The sequence below is a fragment of the Schistocerca nitens genome, chromosome 3, assembly GCF_023898315.1.
Source record: "Schistocerca nitens isolate TAMUIC-IGC-003100 chromosome 3, iqSchNite1.1, whole genome shotgun sequence".
Lineage (NCBI taxonomy): Eukaryota > Metazoa > Arthropoda > Insecta > Orthoptera > Acrididae > Schistocerca > Schistocerca nitens.
The window spans coordinates 690,180,507-690,205,582 of NC_064616.1; the positions used below are offsets into that span (position 1 = coordinate 690,180,507).

Consider the following 25,076-nt stretch of genomic DNA (forward strand, 5'->3'; position numbering starts at 1 on the left):
TTGGGCCAAAACTTTTCTTGAGAGTTTTCCTTTCTTGTTTCTCTATTTATTTGATTTTAGTTTGCCCACCTATTTGTGTTGTTTCAGATGCATACAATGCCTCTGGAAGTACGACAGTGTTGTAGTGCCTCAATTTATTGTTATTATTATTATTGGAAACAGTGGTACCACAGATGACAGGCTAAGTAAACAAAAAAGGCAATTGAATGACATTTTCACTCTGCAGCGGAGTGTGTGCTGATATGTATCTTCCTGGCAGATTAAAACTGTGTGCCGGACCGAGACTCGAACTCGGGACCTTTGCATTTCGTGGGCAAGTGCTCTACTAAGTGAGCTACCCAAGCACGACTCACGCCGCGTCCTCACAGCTTTACGTCTGCCAGTACCTCGTCTCCTACATTCCAAACTTTACAGAAGCTCTCCTGTGAACCTTTAAGCTGTGAGGACGGGGTGTGAGTCATGCTTGGGTAGCTCAGTTGGTAGAGCACTTGCCTGCGAAAGGCAAAGGTCCTGAGTTCGAGTCTCGGTCCGGCACACAGTTTTAATCTGCCAGGAAGTTTCATATCAGCGCACACTCCGCTGTAGAGTGAAAATTTCATCTAGAAACATCCCCCAGGCTGTGGCTAAGCCATGTCTCCGCAATATCCTTTCTTTCAGGAGTGCTATTTCTGCAAGGTTCACAGGAGAGCTTCTGTAAAGTTTGGAAGGTAGGATACGAGGTACTGGCAGATGTAAAGCTGTGAGGACAGGGCGTGAGTCGTGCTTGGGTAGCTCAGTTTGTAGAGCACTTGCCCGCGAAAGGCAAAGGTCCCGAGTTCAAGTCTCAGCCCGGCACACAGTTTTAATCTGCCAGGAAGTTTCAAAAAAGGCAATGAAGATAGAAATTAATTTAAATGATTTCTTTTTTAAAATTTTATTTCTCCATGTATTATCAAACTGTAGAAAGTCAACAAATGGTGTAAGTTTAGAGTAGATGTAGTGTCAATTTTTTAAGCAGATACCTTATGTCAAGAAAAGTTTGTAATTTTGGTTAGTTAAGATATGTTAAAAATAAATTTTTCTGAAGAAGCATCTTTAAAAAAAGGAGGTTGTCTTATATTCAGGGTCATCATATAAGCAGATAAATACGGAAAATACCGACTGAAAACCAATGCCATGCCTGTGTAATTATGTATCAGTTACACATTTTGTTTCTCACCATTAATGTTGTTTCGTTAAGTGTAAATGATGGGAAATTTAAAATTAGAACAACATAAAAGTAGGCTCTGAACATCTAGAACTTGAATGCAGTGCTTCATTTTCCTTGGTACAGTGGGTGGAGATAATACGTTTGGAATGGTGATAGTAATGTGCCTGTTTCAGAGAGCTGTAATATTGCAAAATACTCATCAAAAGGCAGTTACCAACCTCAAGTCTGGTTCAGGTTCATTGATGTTGTCTTCATGATCAGGACTCAGGGCCAAATCATCCTAATCCTCATTATTTCACAGCCTCAACACCTTCGCACCCATCAGTTTCACCTGATCCTCCTCAACCCAATGTGCCACCTTCCTGGATGTTAACTTCCACCTTTCTGATGACTCCATATACACCTCTATCCACATTAAACCCACTAACCACGAACAATAGTTGCATCGACGGCTGCAACTCCTTCCACACAAAAAATCCCACCGTACAACCTGACCTCCCTTGGATGATGTATCTGCAGTGGCAAGAACCCCTTGCCCAATATGCTGAAGGTCTCATGAAGTCCTTCACAGGCCATCTAAGTTCAGTCCTCAGGCATATTCCCCGTGCCATATTCTCGCACACCCCTAATCTTCCCACCACCCCCAAGAATCTGTTACGAACTAGGAGCTTGTCACTCAGATATCACCCTGGACCAGAAAGAAAACTAATCCAGAAATGTATGACTCTCTCTCTCCAAAACAACTTACAGGTTTATTGTTTGATGTGACTGAGAATTACTTAATTTCTTGCGTAAACCAGTCTCTGCTGATATCTTGCAGTATGTCCTATTTTACACCTGTATCACTGTTACTGACTGAGTGTGAAATTAACATTTTCTATTTCTTTTTATTTTACACATTTAGTTTTGTAGAACCAAATTGAAGAGCAAATCTCCAAGGTAATGGAACATTTCAGTGCATGAAATCACAACATAAAAGTAATAACAGATAAAATAAAATGTTTCCCCCCAGGGGATCCACAACTCTTTTGTGGATACGTGCGTAGCGAGCACGGGACCCCGAGCTCATGTGGCCTTCCTTCCTTTCCGGGCTGCATACCTTCCCTTTCCGCATCCTTCCCCATTCCCCATCTTCGCCACCCCCCCCCCCCCCCCCTTCACCTCTGGCTCTTTCTTTCCCTTTCTCTGGGGTTATGGTTTGTGCCTACGTCCGGAGACGGACGCTTGTACATATACTACATTCTTCGCCTTCATTCCTTGCTTGTAAGTCTTCATCCTTCCTTTGTCCTTCTCTTTTACTTACCTCTTCTCTCTACCTTCTCCGCTGCGGCGTTTGAGACCTCTCTTCTTTCCATTCCCTTTCTCTTTCTTCCTCCCTGTGCGTGTCTGAAAGCCTACCCACGCACTTCCATGCGTAGCCGGTGACGGGGTAACGCGTAATTCCCCGCCCCGGGTAGACAGGTAGGACACGTACGTACCCCCTGGTAACGGCCAGGCCCAGGGAGGGGTGATTACCCGAGCTGATACCTTCCGAAAGTGCCGATTGGTCCCTCCGTCCGTTTGTCGGGAGGTGTGACCTGAGGTGTGAACAATCACCTAAGGCGGGAGCGCCCTCAGAGAGGGCCCCCACAAGGGAGGAGCGCGCCATGGGAGACGCCGGTAATCATGGGGGATTCTTCCGCAATGGTTTCCTCACCTTCCACTATGTCTGCTCACAAATGTAAGTTCACTGAGTCTCAACCACAGTCAGTTCTTCCATCGTTGCCACAGTTCCTTGTTGTTTCTCGGTCTGACGAAGGTCACGACTTCTCCACGGTCAATCCTTTCATTATTCAGAAAGGTGTCGACGCAATTGCAGGTCCTGTAAAGTCTTGTTCCAGATTACGGAATGGCACCCTTTTGTTAGAAACAGTCAGTGCCCTCCAGGCACAAAAATTGCTACGTACGTCACTACTACACACCTTCCCTGTCCGGGTGGAACCGCACCGTACCTTAAATTCCTCGCGTGGAGTCGTTTATACACGCTCCCTCGATGGACTGTCTGACGAAGAAATTCAGCACTACCTGTCTGACCAGGGCGTAACGGCTGTTCATAGGGTTATGAAAAGGGTTGACACGAACACCATTCCAACCCGCACTGTCTTCTTGACATTTGACAAAGTTCAACTACCATCGAAAATCAAAGCCGGCTATGAGATAATTTCCGTTCGCCCTTACGTCCCGAACCCTACGCGTTGCTATCGGTGCCAGCGGTTCAATCACACCAGCCAGTCCTGTTCCAATCCGGCCAAATGTGTTACGTGTGGCAGGGATGCCCATGAGGGTGCTTGTCCACCTCCATCCCCTCGCTGCATCAACTGTATGGGTGACCATGCCGCTTCCTCTCGAGATTGCCCCGTTTTTAAGGACGAAAAACTCATCCAGGAAATTAGGGTGAAGGAAAAGGTGTCTACCTTTGCTGCTCGAAAATTATTCGCCAGTCGACAGCCCACCGTGCCTCAGAAAGGGTTGACACGAACACCATTCCAACCCGCACTGTCTTCTTGACAGTGCTTCTCCTCGGCCAACAAAGGAGGCGGCCACGCAGACTTGCGACCTCACCTTCAGTGCCACGGTCGTCAGATCGGCCAGCGCCAAGATCGCCCGTTCAACCTCACCACTTTCGCCTGCCCACTCTCTGGCTCACCCTTTGTCGAGTTCTGCTAAATCTCGAGCCCAAAAGTCAGACACCAAGACTTCGAAAAAAGAGCATACTCGTGAAGAGTTTTTATGCACGGCAACTTCCCAACCATCGGTTCCTCCTTCCTCTAAACATCATACTTCCAAGAAGGCTACAAAGAAACCCAGTTCCTCTCCTTCTCCGCCAAGGCGTGTCCCATCTACAGCGCCACCTGGCGGAAGTCGCCCTCGGCCGTCTTCTGTGTCGCCGAGGCGCACTGCTGGCGGCCGATCAACCGGCCGGTCGCTGGTGGCAGGAGCTGCTCCTGACCAACCTATGGATCAGGATCTTCTGCCTTCGGCTGAATGCCATTCCATGCTGTTGGTCGCAAGCTCAGAGCAGTCATTGAGTTGACAGCGACCTTGGTTGCATTCCTCCATTTTATGTTCACCCTATGTCCATTATCCACTGGAATATCCGCGGTATTCGAGCCAATCGGGATGAATTGTCGATCCTCTTACAATCCTACTCGCCGGTCATCTTCTGTCTTCAGGAAACAAAGCTGCGTCCACATGACCGCTTTGTTCTCCCTCATTTTCAGTCCGTCCGATATGATCTCCCCTCTGTTGAAGGCACTCCAGCACACGGAGGACTCATGATTCTTCTCCATGAAACTGTCCATTATCACCCAATCCATTTAAACACTTCCTTCCAAGCTGTCGCCGTCCGTCTTTCCCTTTCCGGATACACGTTCTCTCTTTGTACTGTATACATTCCATCGTCCACACCAATGGCACGAGCTGATCTCCTTCATCTTCTTGGTCAGCTTCCACCCCCATATTTGCTGGTTGGGGACTTCAATGCCCACCACCCGCTTTGGGGATCTCCACATCCTTGTCCACGTGGCTCACTATTGCTAGACGTCTTCCACCAAGCAGATCTAGTTTGCCTCAACACTGGGGTCCCTACGTTTTTGTCTGCCTCCACGGCAAATTTATCTCATTTGGACCTTGCGGTCGGTACTGTTCCGCTAGCTCGGCACTTCGAATGGTTCGCCCTTGATGATACACACTCCAGTGACCACTTTCCATGTGTCCTTCGACTGCAGCCTCAACGGCCATATATGCGCCTGCGACGCTGGAAGTTTGCTCAAGCCGATTGGACACTTTTTTCGTCTCTAGCGACATTCGATGACCGTCACTTTCCCAGCGTCGACGATGAGGTCACACATATTACCGACGTTATTCTTAAAGCTGCGGAACATTCAATACCACGCACCTCCGAAGTGCCCCGGCGCCCCCCAGTTCCTTGGTGGAACGAGGCGTGCCGTGATGCACTACGTGAGCGGCGACGTGCTCGCCACGTTTTCCGCCACCATCCTACTTTGGCCAACTGTATCCGCTATAAGCAGCTACGAGCGCGATGCCGTCGTGTCATCCGCGATAGCAAGAAGGCAAGCTGGAATTTCTTTATTAGCTCATTTAACACCTTCACTCCCGCCTCGGAAGTTTGGAGTCGGCTTCGACGGTTCTCAGGCGCGCCTAGTTTCTCCCCGGTCTCTGGGCTCACTGTCGCGCATGACACATTAGTGGACCCCGTCGCAATTTCTAACTCGTTGGGTCAGCACTTTGCCGAGATTTCGAGCTCTTCAAATTACCCGCCAGCGTTTCTCCCGAAGAAACGTGCAGCGGAAATGCGACCTCTTGCTTTCTCCTCTCAAAATCGCGAAAGCTACAATACTTTCTTCTCCTTGCGGGAACTCCAACATGCACTCTCTTCTTCTCACTCCTCCGCCCCAGGACCAGATGGTATCCACGTCCAAATGTTGCTGCATTTATCAACCCATAGTCTGCGTTACCTCCTTCGCCTTTATAATCGAATTTGGACCGACAGTACTTTTCCCAGACGATGGCGGGAAGCTATCGTCGTTCCTGTTCCGAAACCTGGAAAGGACAAACATCTCCCCTCTAGCTATCGCCCCATTTCTCTCACGAGTAGTGTCTGTAAGGTTTTGGAGCGTATGGTGAATTACCGTTTAGCGTGGTGGCTGGAATCCCGCAGTCTTTTAACACCTGCCCAATGCGGATTCCGAAAGCATCGTTCTGCAGTTGACCATCTTGTTGCCCTCTCCACTTATATCATGAACAATTTTCTCCGGAAACGCCAAACAGTAGCAATATTTTTTGATCTGGAGCGAGCATACGATACCTGTTGGAGGACAGGCATCCTCCGCACACTGTTCTCTTGGGGCTTTCGAGGCCGGCTGCCCCTTTTTCTTCGCGAATTTATGGCAGAGCGCACATTTAGGGTGCGGGTGAACACTACTCTCTCCCGCACTTTCTCCCAAGAAAACGGGGTACCCCAGGGCTCCGTGCTGAGTGTTGTACTGTTTGCCATCGCTATAAATCCAATTATGGATTGTCTCCTTCCCGATGTCTCGGGCTCCCTCTTTGTGGATGATTTTGCGATCTACTACAGCTCTCAACGGACCAGCCTTCTTGAACGACGTCTTCAAGGATGTCTCGATCGCCTCCACTCTTGGAGCATCGAAACAGGCTTCCGTTTCTCTCCCAGTAAGACCGTTTGTGTTAATTTTTGGCGACGTAAGGAGTTTCTTCCGCCCTCCTTACATCTCGGACCTGTCAACCTTCCGTTTTCAGACGTCGCTAAATTCTTGGGTCTTACGTTTGACAGAAAACTGTGCTGGTCCTCCCACGTTTCCTATCTTTCGGCTCGCTGTCTGCGATCGCTTAACACCCTCCGTGTCCTGAATGGTACCTCCTGGGGAGCGGACCGAGTGGTCCTTCTCCGCCTCTATCGCGCCTTAGTGCGCTCGAAATTGGATTATGGAAGCATAGTCTACTCCTCTGCTCGGCCGTCTATTCTTCGGCGTCTCGACTCTATCCACCACCGTGGATTACGTTTAGTGTCTGGAGCTTTTTACACTAGCCCTGTGGAAAGCCTTTATGCTGAGACTGCTGAACCTCCGTTGTCCAATCGGCGAGCGGTCCTTCTAAGTCGTTATGCTAGCCATCTGTCTTCCATGCCTGCTAATCCAGCCCATGCCCTTTTTTTCGACACCTCATTTGATGTAGGGTATGCTGGCCGCTCCTCCTCCCTACTACCCCCGGGAGTCCGCTTCCGTCAACTGCTCCATTCTCTTTCCTTCCGCTTTCATAAAACCTTTTTGACCACTTCGGGTACAGCACCGCCTTGGCTCCGTCCCCGGATCTGCCTGCTCCGTGACCTTTGTCGATTTCCCAAGGATGGTACCCCTACACTTGTTTATCGTCGGGCATTTGCTGCTCTATGTGCACAAATGACGGACGCCACATTTATTTACACCGACGGCTCGAAAACATCGTTAGGTGTAGGGAGTGCCTATATTGTTGGCGACACCCCAAATCGATTTCGGCTTCCCGACCAGTGTTCGGTGTATACTGCGGAGCTTTACGCTGTTCTCCAGGCTGTCCACTACATCCGCCGCCATCGGCGGATACAGTACGTTATCTGCTCAGATTCTCTCAGCTCTCTCCTCAGTCTCCAAGCTCTTTACCCTGTGCACCCTCTGGTCCACCGGATTCAGGACTGTCTGCGCTTGCTCCATCTGGGGGGCGTCTCGGTGGCGTTCCTCTGGCTCCCGGGACACGCTGGTATCTGTGGGAATGAGGCGGCCGATATAGCGGCCAAGGCTGCAGTCTCTCTTCCTCGGCCAGCTATTCAATCGCTTCCCTTCACCGATCTACGGAGCGGTTTATGTCGCAAAGTTGCTCATTTATGGCATGCGCATTGGTTAACACTTCCCAATAATAAATTGCGGGAAGTGAAAGCTCTTCCTTGCGCTTGGACTTCTTCCTCCCGAACGTGTCGTCGGGAGGAGGTAATTTTAACTAGACTCCGGATAGGGCACTGTCTTTTTAGCCATCGACATCTTTTAAGCGGCGATCCTCCCCCACTCTGTCCCCACTGCTCTCAGCTGTGGACGGTAAGACACCTTTTAATTGAATGCCCCTATTTTAATCCGTTACGCGCCCGTCTACAGCTATCGCCTGATCTATCGTCGATTTTAGCAGATGACACGCGCTCAGCCGACTGCGTTCTCCAGTTTATTAGTGCTAGTGAAATGACGTCAGTCATTTGAAGCTTTTTTTGGGGACAACCAACCCCTTTCTGTAGTGGATTTTTAAGCCTTCCTTCTGCTTTTAGTTTCTCCAATTTTATGACTTTGTTCCCATTGCTGCTGATTTTCAGTTTCGTTTTTTTTTTTTTTTACTATTTCCTAAGTCACAGGCTGGGCGGTTTTGCGCCCTAAAACCAAAACAAAAAAAAAACAAAAAAAAAAAAAAAAAAAAAAAATAAATAAAATAAAATAAAATAAAATGTTCATAAACCCAAGAAAGACAAGCCATAAGTTTATGTAAACACAATCAACAATATAACACAGGAATCAGTCTAATTTTTCAAGGAACTCCTTGACAGAATAGGAGCGACCCAAGAGGAAACTCTTCGGTTTTGATTTAAAAGCACATGGATTACTGCTAAGATCTTCGAATTCTTGTGGTAGCTTATTGAAAATGGTTTCGTAGTATACTGTGCACACCTTTCTGCACAAGAGTCAAGGAAGTGCAATCCAAATGCAGTTTGGATACCTGCCTAGTATTAACATAATGAAACCTGCTAATTCTCGGGAATAAGTTATATATATATATATATATGAGAGAGAGAGAGAGGTACCAATTTCAGAATACCCAGACTAATGTACAGGGCTGGATAAGAGTTTCGCTAGCTTACACCACTTACTGCTCAAATCGCCCGTTTCTGAGCCAAAAATATCCTTTGAGAATGGGAATACCATACGTCATAAGTGAATGAAAATAAGCAGAGTAGACTACTTTTCGTGTCGAACTATCACTTACTTCAGGTACCGTTTGAGTAGTAAAAATGGCAGCGTTTAGTCTTTAAACAAGATCCTAAATGTTGGCTTTCCACATATTTTACTATCTATCTGAACACCTAGAAATTTGAACTGTTCAGTTTCACTAATATATGCCCATTCTGTGAAATTAAAATGTCAGGTTTTGTTGAACTGCGTATTATAAACTGTAGAAACTGAGTCTTACTATGATTTAGCGTTAGCTTTATTTTCTACAAACTATGAACTTAGGTCATGAACTACACTATTTGAAACAGTGCCAACATTTCAGATAACATCCTTTACTACAAAGCTAGTGTCATCAGCAAACAGAAGTATATTAGAATTGCCTGTAATACTAGAGGGCATATCGTTTATATAAATAAGGAATAGGAGTGGCCTCAGCTCTGAGCTCTGGGGCACTCCCCACTTGACCGTGCCCCACCCAGACCCCACACCATAGCCATTCTCAACACTGTGGATAATGACATTTTGCTGTTTGTTGTTGAAGTAAAAGGTGAACCAATTGTGAGCTACTCCCTGTATTCCATAATGGTCCAACTTCTGGAGCAATATTTTGCGATAAACGCAATCAAACGCCTTATTAAATCAAAAAACATTCATAGCATTTGAAACCTTTTGTTTAATCCATCCAGTACCTGAGAGATAAAAGAGAATATAGCATTTTCAGTTGTTAAACCACTTCTAAAACTGTGAATTTGAAAGAAAATGATGTGAAATAAATGATAAATTATCCTTACATACACAGCCTTTTCAATAATTTTAGGAAACACCAATGGCATAGAAATAGGTCTAAAATTGTCGAAATTATCCATTTTTCCATTTTTATAGCATGGCTTTACTACTGAGTGCTTTAATCATTCAGGAAGGGACCATTCTTAAAGGAAAAATTACAAATATGCAAGTTGTATTGCCTTTTATTCCTAGGTGCCAAAGGGTAATTTTCTATGGTTCTGCACCTTCTTAAAATACCTTTAAAATCAGTTGACAGTTCATTACCATTTTTATGCCAAAATCTCTTTGAAGCATAAAATTTCATAAAAAAAAAAAATTCAGCCTGTAGGCTATATTCATTCAAAAGAGAATTGTCAATGGGCTAAAAATACTGATTTTGGGCTTCTCTGTCAGCTTCCTGTCACACTCATGAAGTATTTTGCAATGACATCCACATGTGAAAGTTCACTATATTCTCAGTTACAGTGCTAGCACAATGTAGTCATCCATGAGTGTTGGATGAGCGGATGTGTATGCACGTATGCATGTATTAATTTTGAACGATTTGTCTGAAAGCTTCTCAGTTACTTATATTTGGAGTTCTGATGCAACAGTAAAATGTTAAAATACGAGACTAACATTTTACAACTGGTAAAAAATATGTGGTTAATGTGAGATTTTGGTACAAGGTCACAGTGAGCAGCAGTAAAGTAAGTCTGCTACAGATTAATGTTATGCTTATTCTGACACTCTTAACGAAGAAATGGTTCAATATTTATGTAATTTTTAACTGTCATGCTGCTGCCGTTTTAATGTCAAGTTTTTTTTAACTTTGTAGATTTTGTTTTGGTCTAGTGTGTAGCAGGTACTAATTAATGATAACTTATTTCTGTTTGATTGCAGGTAGGAACATCGTTGCCCAACCTCTGCTGGATACTTTGCACAATTTTCTTCACATGCTTCATATGAGGTTACATATACAATCAGAACATCCAAGACATGATGATGTAACAGTTAAGTTCTATCTGCTTACAACTTTGTGTGTATACACTGTTAAGTTTCCTCAAAGCAGCTGCATAATAGTTTGTAAGTGACAGAAATGACATTGCTGATTCATTTTTTGGAAAAAGAATCAGTATTGTCAGTGCATTTATTTACATGTAACATTCTAGTGAGTTACTTGAAGTTAGTTAAATGGGTTGTACTGAAATGTTCACCCAAAAGATGAGATGTATTGACAGAGTGTATTTTCATAAACTTTATTTTTTGCCTTGAAGGTGAATTTATGACATGATTGTATAACTGTGAAGTATTTTCTGCATTTATTTTACTGTGAGAAATACGCTTTTATCATACATAGGTGTCAAAAATGTATACTTGGGTGTTTTATGAAGAAACCAGCTGTGATAGCTGCATATGATGTCTGAGAGCTGTTTTGCTCTGAATCTCATGTATAATGTAGCTTTTTCCAGAAATATTTTCATGTATCATGTATCTCAAAAAATGTAGTCAGTTTTGGAATGACTTTCACATATATGTTGTTAATGTACTTTAACAGAAACTCTGTTTTGCAAAATTTGTCAGACATATCAATTTGCTCTGTGTGTGTGTGTGTGTGTGTGTGTGTGTGTGTGTGTGTGTGTGTGTGTGTTTATTTGTATTTTGGCACCATTTTGTATAAACTTAAGAGGTCAGATATGAGAAAGAAACAAAGATCTTATTGCTGTTGGACTGTGTATTTAGTTTTATTCTGCACTTCTTAAATACACGTTACATGTTTATTTTTTGGTAAATGTGTAGATTCATATTGGTTATTTTTTTAAAAGATTTAGGTTTGTAATATTTGTTACGGTATGAAATTTTAATGACGGAGGTTATATGTGCTCAGAGTATGTTGTAGGCAAAGCTCTGTAAGAACAGTGGAATCTTTGATGGATATAGGCACTTATTATCCAGATCTGGTAACAAATACAATATTAAAATCTGATGTGTTGTGAGTAGCTATGGTTGTTCATTTTTCAAGAGGAATGGTATTAGTAAAGGTTATGGAAACTAGACATTTGTGAAATAAGTGAATGCATGGTGCTTACAAACACAGATGATGACTGTTGGTTGAGTCCACTTGCCCATGATAATTGCATTTTTTTTTGTTATGAGAATTTTTTGTTTATATGACTGCGTCTCAGGCTATAACAATTTTTATACTAATATTTTTAACTTAAGATCTTTCTCCCATATAACTTATTTTCTTACTCTAGGCTTAATGACTTGCCTTTGTTACCTGTTATTTTCTATAAACAAATTGGGCATATTTTTAAAATGAGTAGTATTTGCTAAATTTTTTACTCAAATATTTTTTAAATTAACCTTGAATTTAAAATTGGCTACTGCCAGTACTTCCATGAAAAATGTTTATAACAACATTGTGTGTAATTTGCTTTTGAGCTGTGATGCAGCTGTTCAGAAATTTCATATTTCCCCAGATCCTCTTAAATTAGGAAAGCGCAATGCTGAGGTTAGGCCTTTTTTGAAATTACGATCCAGGTTTTTGTCAGATTTTTTTATTTGCAAATACAAAACTCTTCCAGTAAAAGGTTTCACAATCATTGGGCCTTAGCTTTTTATAGCATTGTAAAGTACTCTTTTGTATAATGTGTACATACAGAACAATCGTGAATCTGTCTTTATGGCATATCACATTTCGTGTTATGCGTCATAAATTACAGAGGTGTATGGTGCATTTTGATCGTATGTAAACTGCATACAAATCCTCGTAGTCTTTTGTATTTGGCTGATAAAGAATTGTAAGGAGCAAAAGTTGTACCGATATAAAACTGCAGAATTTCTGTAATAAAGTATTATTTATGTAGACTTTTACTGGTTACCTGCATCCTGTCTTCCCCATTAGTATTAGAATTTTTGTGTTTACAACTGCTGTTTGAATTTCAAAATCTTGAAATCTTTTATTTCCCTCAGTGGTGCAGCACCAAGATATGGCAAGATAAATTTTTTTATTGCTGTTTTATGAGCTAGTTTTATTTTAATAGCATGGAAAGAAAAGTCGTGCAATAGGTGTCCATTACTGATGATGTTTTATTAAAAGTAATGTACCCAGAGTGAATTTTCACTCTGCACTAGAGTTTGGACAGATGAACTTTCCGGCAGACTAAAACTGTACGGACAAGAACTCAAACCTAAGATCTTTGCCTTTCCTGGGCAAGTGCTGTACCGACTGAGCTATGCAAGCACAAATCATGACCCACCCCCACTGCCCTACTTCTGCCAGTACCTGATTTCCTGCCTTCCAAACTTCATAGAAGTCTTCGTATGTTGTGGGACTAGCAGTTCTGGAAGAAAGGCTATTGTGGAGACATGGTTGAGCTAAGTGCTCTACTGACTGAGCTAGCCAAGCATTACACAGGACATGCCCTAACCACTGCAGAGTGAAAATTTATTGTGGGAACAATCCTCAGGCTTTGGCTAAGCCATGTGTCTGCAATATCATTTGTACCAGGAGCACTAGTCATATAAGGTATGCAGGAGAACATCTGTGAAGTTTGAAGGAAGAAGATAGGGCTGTGAGGGCAGGTCGTGAGTTGTGCTTGGATAGCTCAGTCTGTACAGTATCATGAAAGGCTAAGGTCCCATGTTCGAGTCCCACCCCAGCAAACAGTTTTAATCTGGCAGGAAATTCCGGAAATTACTTTATCTGTAGAAGTAGCTGGAGTTTGCAGACTGGTATGTGTAGGATATCTGTGAATGAATGTTCCCTCAGTCAGCTGGAATTTCTCTGTGCCCAGCAATCGTATTCCAGTACATTTTAAACTAAGATTCGTCATTTAGTGGTCTACTTCTCTAGGAGAGTGCTCAGTATCTGTCATGCTTTGAATTCAGTTTAAATCTCTTTACTGCCCAGGATTTTTCCTTAGTTGTGACAACTGAGGAACAGTACCTTTCAAGAGTAAACATTAATGGCAATTACTGAGCAGGGTGGTAACTACGTATCTTCATAACTGCCGACTTGTGATATCTTGCACAGAAAGTGCACCAGTGACCAACTTACCTGGCGTAGTTTCCTGAGCTTGATTGGTTAGGTATTTTTTGAAATTTTATTATGAAGTTAGTCAATTAGCGCCTTAAACACCGAAGCCAATTGTGCCACATCATGTAGCTGGAAAGAGTCTATAGAAGAGGAAGGGACCTTCCAGCAAAGATTTTCTATATAAATAAGCAATAAATATGAAATTTTTATAAGAACCACTAGATTGTGGATGGTTAATTTGTGATGAATGTTTGAGGCAGTCAGTTATTTAAATGTGCAAATGGAATTTTTGAGATAGCTGAGGAGTAGTGATTGGAGTAAGCCACGTATCCTGCTTCTCTCTCAACTGTGGTATCTCAGAATTACTTAACATTCTCAGTGGTTTTCATTGGGAGTAAAATGTAGTGCGTTATCCATTCTTGAAAAACTGAAGCAAATTGTGAAACTTAATGTGTTTTCTCGTACTGTGGGATTAAAATTGGGGAGGGTGGTGGTCCAAATGCAGAATATGTTGCCAGGAATTTTTTTCTGTTCTCTTTAGGTACTGTTGAAACACTAAAAAGAGCTTGAGAATTGTGGAATAATGCAGTAAAAACTTAAAAGATCCTATACAACATAGATTTTCGTGGCATCACATGTACTGGCTTTGGTAAGATTACTAATTATTCCAGTGCTAAATGGTGACAGCACATAGTGGTGTGGAAGAGTAACTGCTTTCTGCTGCAAATATAAGCAGTTGTATAACAACAGTTCTTAAATTAACTAACTATCCTAAATGTCGAACTGAATGTTGTACATACTTATCTTGTATGATCAAATGTTTGAGTCCCATCATCACGTGTCCAGTATATAAAAATGAAGATTTGTTTGCTTGTCTTACATGTGTTCGTATAGCATTCATCCAATTCTGACGAAACATTGGTAAGCTGTTTTTTGTTGTTGTTGTTGTTGTGCACACCTGCAGAGGGTTTTGTGGGGTTAAGAACCACCTACCACCCATAAGGATAGGGTGAAGAGGGGGTGACTTAGGTGTTTAACTCAGGGAGGTACAGAGCAGCAGTTTGTGGAGGATGGAAAGAGCAAAAATATTGTACATGTATATCCCAAAGCACTTGAATAAACTTTTTCAAATTTATTTAAATGCACAAAAAAAAACATTGTTTTCCACCTGTTTCGTACATGTAAATATGTCCGTTCGTACATGTGTACCAGCTTTGTATAAAAATGTGGGGCTAATATACCCTAATTGATCCTATGGATGGCGTTGGGAGACTGAAGATGTGACATACACAAATAATATATATTTGGTAGTGATGTATGTTAACCCGTTGACTGCTGGGGACATGTTAACTCGTCGTGCATCGCTGTTGCCTTGGCGCCCCTGACTTGTATAAGTGCGGCCCTCAGGTCTTCCCTACAGCACTAAGGACGTGTTCACACGTGCAGTGCCACCGGCCTTTGCACTGCTAGGGATGAGTTTAGGTGCGATGAATCACAGCTACCTGAGCGCTACAGACATGTAAACACGCAGAGCTGCCTTCTGCCCTGCTCTTCCAGTAGCTGTTCACTGGTCTGACTGCATAGTTCGAGAGTGCATATATGTTTATTGCTGTAGTTCTTCTTTGCAGAATTCGACTTTGATTCCTGTGTTTTCGTCAGTTATCGTGTTTTCTACGTGATAAATGTCACCTGACCGTGGTTGCACAGACAAAGAAATCCTGGATATGCTCACAAAGAGTGACAGTGAGTGAGAATTACCTGACATTGCTAGCAGTGATGAGTCTTCAACAGAATCTTGAAGCTGTACTCCTCAGCCCTTTACATCAGAGGGGAGAGCAAGAATTACAGACAGCTGTTCCAATGAATCCAAGGAATCAGAAAGGAACAGTGAAATGGTTTGGAAAAGAGTGCGCTTAAGTGACACATTTGACTGTAAGAAACAGATTTCCAGCTGTTAAACCAGTACTTTGATGACTCGAGTTCAGGACACAAATGTCAGTTAGATACTGACCCAAGCATTCTTTCATTTTTTGTGATATTTGTGTGTCAAGAACTGTTGCAATTTAGTGCAGATGAAACAAATCATTTTTACGTTTACACCAGAGGAAATATTACAGAATCTGTGAATTCTCGACTGTCAGTGGAAGGACACTGGATCTGAGTGAATGTATTGTTTTGTTGCTATTTGCCTTCTAGTGGCACAAATTAAGAAGTCAAAATTAAGTGATGATTGGTCCAGAGATACTTTTGAACACACCAGTTTTCAGCGAAATTATGTCCCGAGACTGTTTTTGTCTACTTCTGAGAATGTTACACTTAAATGATAACTCTGCGAGTACTGGAGGCGACAGTCTATTTAAAATTAGGACGATTGTTGACAAAGTTCATAAGCCATTTCATAATTCATTTCGCCCACATTACAAGCTTTGTATAGATGGAAGTCTCTTACTGTTCAAAGGATGATTATCTTTTAAGCAATTTATTCTAACCAAGCGAAGTAGATTCGGAATAAAGATATTTGGACTGTGTGGCTGTCAGAGTGGGCATATTTGGGATTTTATTGTATATACAGGCGCAACAACAGAAATTGGGTTCCACAATTTGGGAAAAATTGGCGACGTAGTGGCAACTCTTATGAGACCGTATTTGGTACAGGGTTATATTCTATACGTCGTTAATTGGTACTCCAGCCCGGAGCTGTTCCTCTGGCTTCACAACCATGGAACAGCCACATGTGGCACTGTTCATAAGAATAGGAGCAACATGGCAAAACTGCAGAAGAAATTGAGTTTAAGTCCACTGACAAGGTCCTCACTATCAAGTGGTGCGATAAGAGAGAGGTGTGCATGTTGACCACAAGTCACACAACACAAGTGGTTGAAACAGAGAAGACTGACAGAAATACTGGTGAAAAAATAAAGAAACCACAATGTATTGTAGATTACAATTCGAGTATGGATGCAGTTGACATGTTGTCATATGTTACTGAACTCAGTGGGATCAGTGCGTAAGACTGTGAAATGCTACAAGAAATATTTTTTTTTTCCCATTCTGGATTTGTGCTTTCTAAATGCTCATGCACTCCACTGGTCGGTAACAGGACGAAAAATGGCACTCGCAGAGTTTCACCTTTCTCTCATAAGGAAAAATGTAGGAAAATATGCTACAGAACGGAAAAAAGCTGGTAGGGGAAAGCCGTACAATGACGAGAATCCTCTGCGCTTCACTACGAGACATTTTCCGGCTGTTATCGTGAGAGAACATTCGCAGAAAAGTACGCTAATGAGCAGATGCGTTGTTTGCACGAGACTAGATACCAATGCAAAACTTGCAACGTTCCATTATGTTTTGTACCCTTTTTTGAGACTTGTAAAAAGAAGCATTACTAATAGTTGGGAACTAAATCTGAGAAAATTTATTGACACGTCTGAATTTATTACTACAGTTTACTGGCAAATGAACAGACTTGGTGATTCAGATGGCACAATGTCTGTACTGTGGCAAATGTAATTACGCCGAGTACATTGCACCAGTAAAACAAAACCCAAATATTAATCTATGTACGATACATTTAAATTATTAACATGTAACATGGACAGCTATATTTTTTATCCTTAGTAGTACAAATGTAGGTCACATTCGGTCTACTTATACAAAACCTGTTTTCTATAACTGATTTAAACACCTTTGATCAACGAGAAACAACATGTCAAAGTTAAAACTCTGATCTCAGTCCAATTTTTGTTGCCTCTTTGCCTCTGTTGTTAGCCAATATTGGACATTAAACTCATTGTTGTGGGGAGGATTAGGGGGCTTAAAATTTGTTGTTCAATGAGACTGGCTTTGAAGCATTAATAGAAAACAGTGTGTGTAAAAGAAGTATTGAATATACTCTAAGGGTATACGGGTTCCATGCAGATGTATGGTACGTAACACGCGCTTGCCAGCCAGCCTATCTGGAATGCTGACAATTTGCTTGGTCAGTAGACGCGGCATCTGGCCAGAGTGCGAAGGTAGGGAGTACGCCACTGGCCGCCGTCCGCAGCACGCTGTATTAATTAGTACGGCCTCAGGCATGAATATGTCTCGTCTTTTAGCTCACCATGGAGCCCTTCGATACGACTGTAATTAGCTGCTATTAGGATGTCACACACAGTGATAATGGGTGCACGTAGCATGCGTGTTTTATAGTCAGCTTTGTTAATAAAACTGTTTAAACTCACTTCTCATGTTCGCGTACTGCAGTACCTCAAGGACCCACCACTTACAAATCCTGACAAATATTTTGTGTAATTATCATCTGGGGAGACAACACAAACAAACCCCTTATAGAAGTGGTGTCAGCATGGGGATAATTATGGAAAATCTACAGTCCTGAAGAGGTGCAGCACAATGTGAACTTCGAACAGCAGCAGCATGAATGTCTTCAGACTATGCGGGGACATCCAACGCTGGAATTCAGGTTGGTCTACTCCAGTTTGGCTAGAATACGAAAGAAAGTGATTGATTTTTATTTTACATTTGAGTTAAATTAGATGAAATGTCGCAATCCAGTCTGAGTAATGTTGTTGATCTACAAACTGTTATTAATGAACTGCAAGAAGAGATTCGGCAGTTAAAAGCAGAAAGAATCGAGTGTAACATTCCAAGAGACTTGGCAAATGATAGTTCATGCAGTACAGGTACAACTACAATAAAGAATTTTTCATAATTGCCATCAGTACCAGTGTTTAGTGGGAAACCCGAAGATGGTGTGAAGGTGTTTTCTCATAAACTTGAAGGTGCCGTCCTGTTAGGATCGTGGACAGGTTCCGATAAGCTAGTGGTTGCCAAATTAAGAATTCAGGGAGCAACACAAGATTTCATTAGTGCGGAGCCTACTTGCGTGAAAACAGAAGATTACAATGAGTTTAGAACGACTGTTGTTCAGAGATTTAAACGTAATAACGCGATCAGATTTTACAGAGAGCAACTTTACCGTTTGCGAATGCGACGAGACCAATCTGTCAAGCAGTTTCCGACAGAATTCGAAACATCAACGCTCAAACATACTAGTTAGTAGAAGATGAAAATGAAAACCGCATTCAGTTGTTCGAAGCTGACCAGAGAGCCTTGGACACATTCATTCATGGGTTGCACGGAGAGGAAGTAAGCAAAGCTGTTCAATTGGCATGATGTAAAACGTTTCGGTAAGCAGTAGAATCAGCTGTCGGTTTTGTTGAAGCACTAAGATGACTGAATGAGATGCAGAAACAAGAACGCAGAGTTTTCAACACAACAGTACGATGCTACTGATGCAATAAGCTGGGTCACAAGTGTAAGGATTGTAAAGAGCATCGAGTCTGCTATCGTTGCAGGATGCAGGATCATGTCTCGAGAGATTGTCGCAACAAGAAGAAAGGTAATGCAAACAACAGACAGTGTGCCAGATCTTTAAATGAGTACAGGGACATACGGGCCACCACTCCGTCCGCCCCTTGCCAGAGTCCGTGGTTCCTGTTAGTTCCATCGAAAATCAGACCCAAAATGACTTCATGATAGGTGCTGTATATTGTGGGAGAAACATAAAACTACTTATTGACACAGGAGCACAGACATTAATGTGGTGTGGCATAGATAAACGGGATAACTTGAAACCGCCGCTATCAAAAGTGCGAGGATTAAACGGAGGAAAGCTATGTAACTATGGAGACGTTAATGTAGAATTAATTCTTGGCCAAGGCCAAGATGAAGGTGAGAATAAAGATAAAGATAAATACACAGCAAGGGTGCAAGTAGTTTCAAATAACGAAATGCGTTATGACGGTGTACTTGGATTTGAGTTCTTGTCCACTAACGAGGCAGAGATATTTGTCGCAGAAAGAAAGATCAGACTAGGCTGTGGCAACTACAGCTTAGGAAATCGTTCTTTAGATCTTACTCAAAGGAGCAGCAATACTGACACCATGGGAATGGACCGCCCCAACGATGCATCAGTTCAAACTGTCCGAGTTGATGTTCAAATTGATCAGCCTCAGCAAATTCACAAAGGAGCAGGAAAGGCAATCTATGTTGAAGTTAAGTCACCCCAATGCAAGGAAGGAACTTTTGTTCTTAATTGAGCGATCCGAGAAAACTGAGTTACTGGATACAATGCATTATTATGTTGCTAGAATTGTAGGTGTCGCTACAGTGGTGAGACAGAATGTTGCAAAAGTCCCGGTTACAATAACGAGTATGAGCAATGATGATGTTGTTTTGTCATGAGGAACAAAAGTTGCTGAAGTGTTGAGCGTAAGTAAAAGTGACGTAATACAGATTCCAGATGAGGTAACAAATGCTGCAGTTATAAACACAGATATTTGTAACAGTACCGCAAAATTGCAACGAGGAGATGAAGTTAATAATGAACTGAAGCGCAAGGTTTGGAAGAGAATAGAATATTTGGCAGCTGATGAACAGAAGATTTTAGTGCCTGTTTTGTTGGAGTATGCAGATTTATTCCTAGAATGTGCAAATTTACCTGTCACTCATTTAGTTCAACATCGTATTCATACAGGGACTGCAGCCCCGATCACACAGAAACCGTACCGAATACCATTTAGTCAAAGAGAGTTGGTAGAAGACATGGTTAAAGAACAATTAGAAGTCGGAATTATAAAACCAAGAGATCCTTCAGACCCACCATGGTTTCCACATGTTGTAATTGTAAAGAAGAAATCAATTTCTGGAGAACCACAGTTCCGTTTTTGTGTTGATTATCGATCTTTGAGTGCTGTGACCACACCCGACATTTACCCCTTACCAAATTTAGTGGAAACCTTGGATTACTTAGGCAGATGAATTTTTTCAGTACGTGATTTAACAAATGGTTATCACCAGTTAACAGTGCATCCAGAAGATCAAGCAAAAACTTCATTTGTAACAGCAACAGGAGTATACAAGTATCTTCGTATGCCTGATGGATTCAGTTTTATGATGGCTCACCCCAACACAAGCACTTGTTTACCTTGATGATGTAATAATTTTTGGTGAAAACATGAAGCAGCATACTGAGAGACTGACTACAAGCTGTTTCTGAGCATATAAGAAGCTCAAACCTGTCTTTATCAATAGATAAATGTCATTTTGCTTATGTTATAACCAGTGAAGGTGTTTGACCTGATCCAAAATTAATTGAAGATATAAAGAATTTTCCTGAACCACAGAATTTGAAAGAACTACAATCATTCTTGGGATTGTCAAATTTCTACAGACGATTTGTAGCTGGTTATGCGAATATAGCACGTCCAAAGACACAGCTACTGAAGAAAGGAGCCACATTTAATTGGTCAACAGAGTGCAAAAAGGCAATGGAAGAACTTAAAAAAACTGCTCTAACCATAGCTGCAGTGTTAGCCTATCTGGATTTCAGTAAACCTTTTATTCTTTCAACAGATGCATCCAATTTTTCCATAGGTGCAATCTTGTCTCAAAAAGTTGATGGTCATGAACATCCAATCTCATTTGCTTCCAGACAATTACACAAAGCAGAATGTAATTATACTACTATTGAGAAGGAGCTTTGTGCTTTGGTTTTTGGTATAACACATAACAGATGTTTCTTAAAAGGAAGAGAATTTACAGTTATTACAGATCATGCCATACTTAAATGGTTATTGAGCTTAAAGGATCCAAGTTCCAGATTAGCAAGATGGGCATTAAGACTGAGTGAGTACCAGTTTATTCACCGACCTGGTAAACAACATGTGAATGCTGATGCAATGAGTCGAAAAGTCAATGTTTGTGTTACAATAAGTTGAGAAGAAGAGTTAAAGGCAGCTCAAGAAGAAGATCCACAATGCAAATTATGGAAAAATGATCAACATTTTGTCAAAATAGATGGATTATTGTACAAAATCACTATTAAAGGAAACTGCATAGTTATTCAAGAAAGCATGAAAGAGCAGATCATGAGAGAACAATGCGATTCTTTATTACCAGGACATTGCAGTAAAAAAGCAACAAACATTAAAATAGCTCCAATGTTTTGGTGGCTGAGCCACAAAGTTGACATTTTCAAGTTTGTTTCACAATGTGGTTCCAGTAACAGACAGAATAATGTGGGAAAAAGTAGAGAACCATTGCAAGAACTGCCAGAGACAAGTGAACCATTTGAATGAGTAGGACTAGATGTCGTAGGACCGTTGCCTAAGACTAAAGATGGAAACAAATACATATTGACAATGTGTGATCATTTCTCTAGATACCTTCTCATGATACCAATACCTGACCAGAGCGCTGAGACTATACCTAAAGTTTTTGTAAAAGAATGGATTCTTAAGTTCGGATCACCGTTAAGTATAATTACTGATCAAGCAACAAATTTTATAAGTGAATTGCTTAAACAGACTTGGAACCTCATGCAAATAACTCAGTTAAGGACTACACCAGCACACCCTGAAGGAAATGGAAGAGTCGAATGAGTCCACAGAACAATTATTAAAATGGTTAGCCATTATGTGAGCAGCAAGCACAACAATTGGGATGTCTGTTTACCGTACTTGGTAAGTTGCTACAATGCCAAAATCCAAAGCTCAACTGGCCTAAGTCCATATGAGATCGTCTATAGAAGAAGAATGCATTCACCCTTGGACTTTGCACAATCGACTGCAGGAATCAGCAATGAACACGTAAGGGACGTAGCTTACAAGCTAAAGGAATCGTGGAGGGGAGGGAAACAGCGAAATCATCTATCTTTTCTTCAGCAAGCAAGACAACACGACCCCCAAGCAGCAGTGCCACAGTATCAAGATGGAGATCTTATGTATCTGAGCAATGTGGTGTTAAAGAAGAGTCAAGCCAAAAAGTTAAAGAAGTTTTGGAAGGAACCATATCCAATCCTGGAGGTGTTGTCACCAGTCACTCTTAAGCTTCAACTGCCCTTTCATTCAATTGTCATTAATGTCAATCGTGTAAAGCCATTTCTGGGTAGATTTCCTGTAGTATCGCAAGACGACGAGGACCGACTGAGAGGCAGACCTGCTGTTCTCAAACCCAGGAAGTGAGAATTGCGAGGTCGCAGTCCAGACTTCGAGGCCGAGGCATCGCCACGTTCTGAGCAATCCTGTTCCAGACGCCCCTAGAATCTGTGTAAACATGTGTAGTTTGTGAGAGTGCAATGCATATATTTATTTAAGCCATGTGATTATGTGAATGTGTTGTGAAAATTTAGTATTGAAGCTATTGCATGAGTGCACAAGTGAAACTATACCTTTTATTCCACAGGTTACCACAAGAAACTCATTTATTTTATGTTCATTGTTAACTCTATTATTTAGAAGTAATTAACCACGTTCATTTTTATTCTAATGTTTGCTATGATAGCGTATTCTACTAATGCTGTAGTAATAGTACCACAGGATACAGGTGTTTTGTTTGAACCACGATCAGACATGGTAGTTTCAACAAGTAATGCAAAACTTGTCCTCAAGTACAATTTGAGTGAAATCCAGCAACAGTTCAATTCTGTAAAGAAGCAAATTGATCTAATTCGTTCTCTTAAGGGTAATGATACAATTTTGGAAATGGGTACATCTTGGTATAATAACTGAATCATAGCCAAAATGCAGGTAGAGTCAGCATTTGCTAATTATGAACAAGAGATTTACTGTTTTTTAAAGCTTTTGCCACACAAAACTTGAATTAGGCGTAAACATGCCTGGTTTGATTTTGGGCGGAGTATCCTTCGTACTGTATTTGGTACTTTAACTATTCGAGATCTACTGGAAGTTAAAGGCAAAATATTAGCTCTTGAACAACAGTCCAGTACAGATTCAACTAACCTCTATAATGTATCGTATTAAAGAATATGAAAAGAACCATTACTAACCACACAGTTTTCGCTGAACAGATTGTAAAACAATTTATCTTACATGTCCACATAATTTGTAATGAAACGAATGCAAATATCCAAGAACTATTCCAAGGATTAAATACTGTGAGTGCACACTTAGATTTAAACACACTGTTGTTAGGGATTACTGATAGAGTATCAAATGCTAGAATTGATGCCCTTAACTTAAGAACAGCCTTAGAAAGTAGTTCAAATGATTGTTTGAGCAGTGTACTACCACATCCAGAACAATTTTTACAGATCCTACTATCAATTGAACGAAATCTAGATGCAACATATACTATGATTTACCCTGTTAACTCTTACAGTTTATATGTTTACTACAAGTTAACCACCACACTCTCTTTAATGATTGAAGATGAATTAACTGTTATTGTTTCTATACCCATTGCTAGATCGAAGCATAATTTTGAAATGTATAACATTTATACTTACCCTGTGAAATGTAGACAGGCAGATACTCATGTAAAGTACGTACTGAATGATTATCTACTGATCAGCAAGGATCGAAGATGTTTTGTGTCCCTAAATGAAAATGATTTGCATATGTGTAAACGTAGCCATAAGTTAATTTGCCCTTAATGGGCAGTATTCTTATATAGTAGAGTGTACAGCTGTGAGAAAGAGTTGTTTATGAATCATCCCCCAAGAGACGATTGCCCTAGAATTTTAACACATCTTTATCATCCATTTCTTAAATGATGTTCTGAAGGTATAATTTTCTCATTTAACTCCACCCTTGTCACATTTACATGTAAAAATTATGATACACCTGAGCTACCCTTTACACTCAAATTGAATAATAGTGGATTAATCTAACTAATAATTAATCTAACTAATAAAACCAGCACAATGTGTTACATTATGTAGAATTTTTGAGGCAACTTTTCATTCATTTCAACAATCTATAAAATATATACTCAGTATTCCTAGAAAGAATTTACTTTTATAAAAAAAGTAAAGGGAAACTGATATGAATTTTTGATTTATTGAGTAATGTGATTTATCCTGAGTGGCACACACACAATAAACAAATCTTACAAGCATTCCGTTGCCACTCGTCTGTTGGGTACCACTGTCACCTTGAATGCAACAATGTTTCTGCTGTATGCACAAATGAAGATCAGTTTATCAGAAATACTTGAGGTGCCCTGGTCCTGCAAAAGTATCTCTCAGAGGAATCCAGGAATACTCATATAAATGGGCCCTAACAGTAGACTACAAAAACTAACAATATTGATTTCTGAGATTAGGAAATTAATGAGTTGGACTTAATATAATTGAAACAGACAGACACTGAGAGTTTCGAAGGGAATGTTAAAGTAACAACTGATTTTAAGTGGAAGCATTACAATAGAAAATGAATGAGGTAACTTTGGGAGATGAGGCAGCAGAGTTCAGGCAGCAGAGGAACTACTAGACAAAAAGACGTGGTCCAGTACAAATTCTTGGACAATGCATGAGAGATTAATAGTAATTGATGAAAGATGAGAACAAAAATACAGCAACAAGTAAGCAAATAGAATACAGCCATAAAAAGTGAGATTGACAGAAATTGCAAAATAGCAAATCAAGAATTTCTACATGAAAAGTGCAAAGTTGAAGAGTATGGATAACTATATGAAAGATAGATCATGGATACCACTCTTGGAAAAATCATAGAAA

General features: G+C 41.1%; 1 protein-coding gene across 1 annotated transcript in view; it reads left to right on the forward strand.

Annotated features, from left to right (window-relative positions):
* LOC126248647 (guanine nucleotide-binding protein G(i) subunit alpha) overlaps positions 1 to 12,366 on the forward strand; it is a 55,574-nt gene extending 43,208 nt beyond the window's left edge. Inside the window, exon 7 of the mRNA XM_049949836.1 lies at positions 10,399 to 12,366. The gene's annotated coding sequence lies outside the window, so the exon portion shown is untranslated. The remainder of the gene's footprint in view (positions 1 to 10,398) is intronic.
* Positions 12,367 to 25,076: the final 12,710 nt, after the last annotated feature.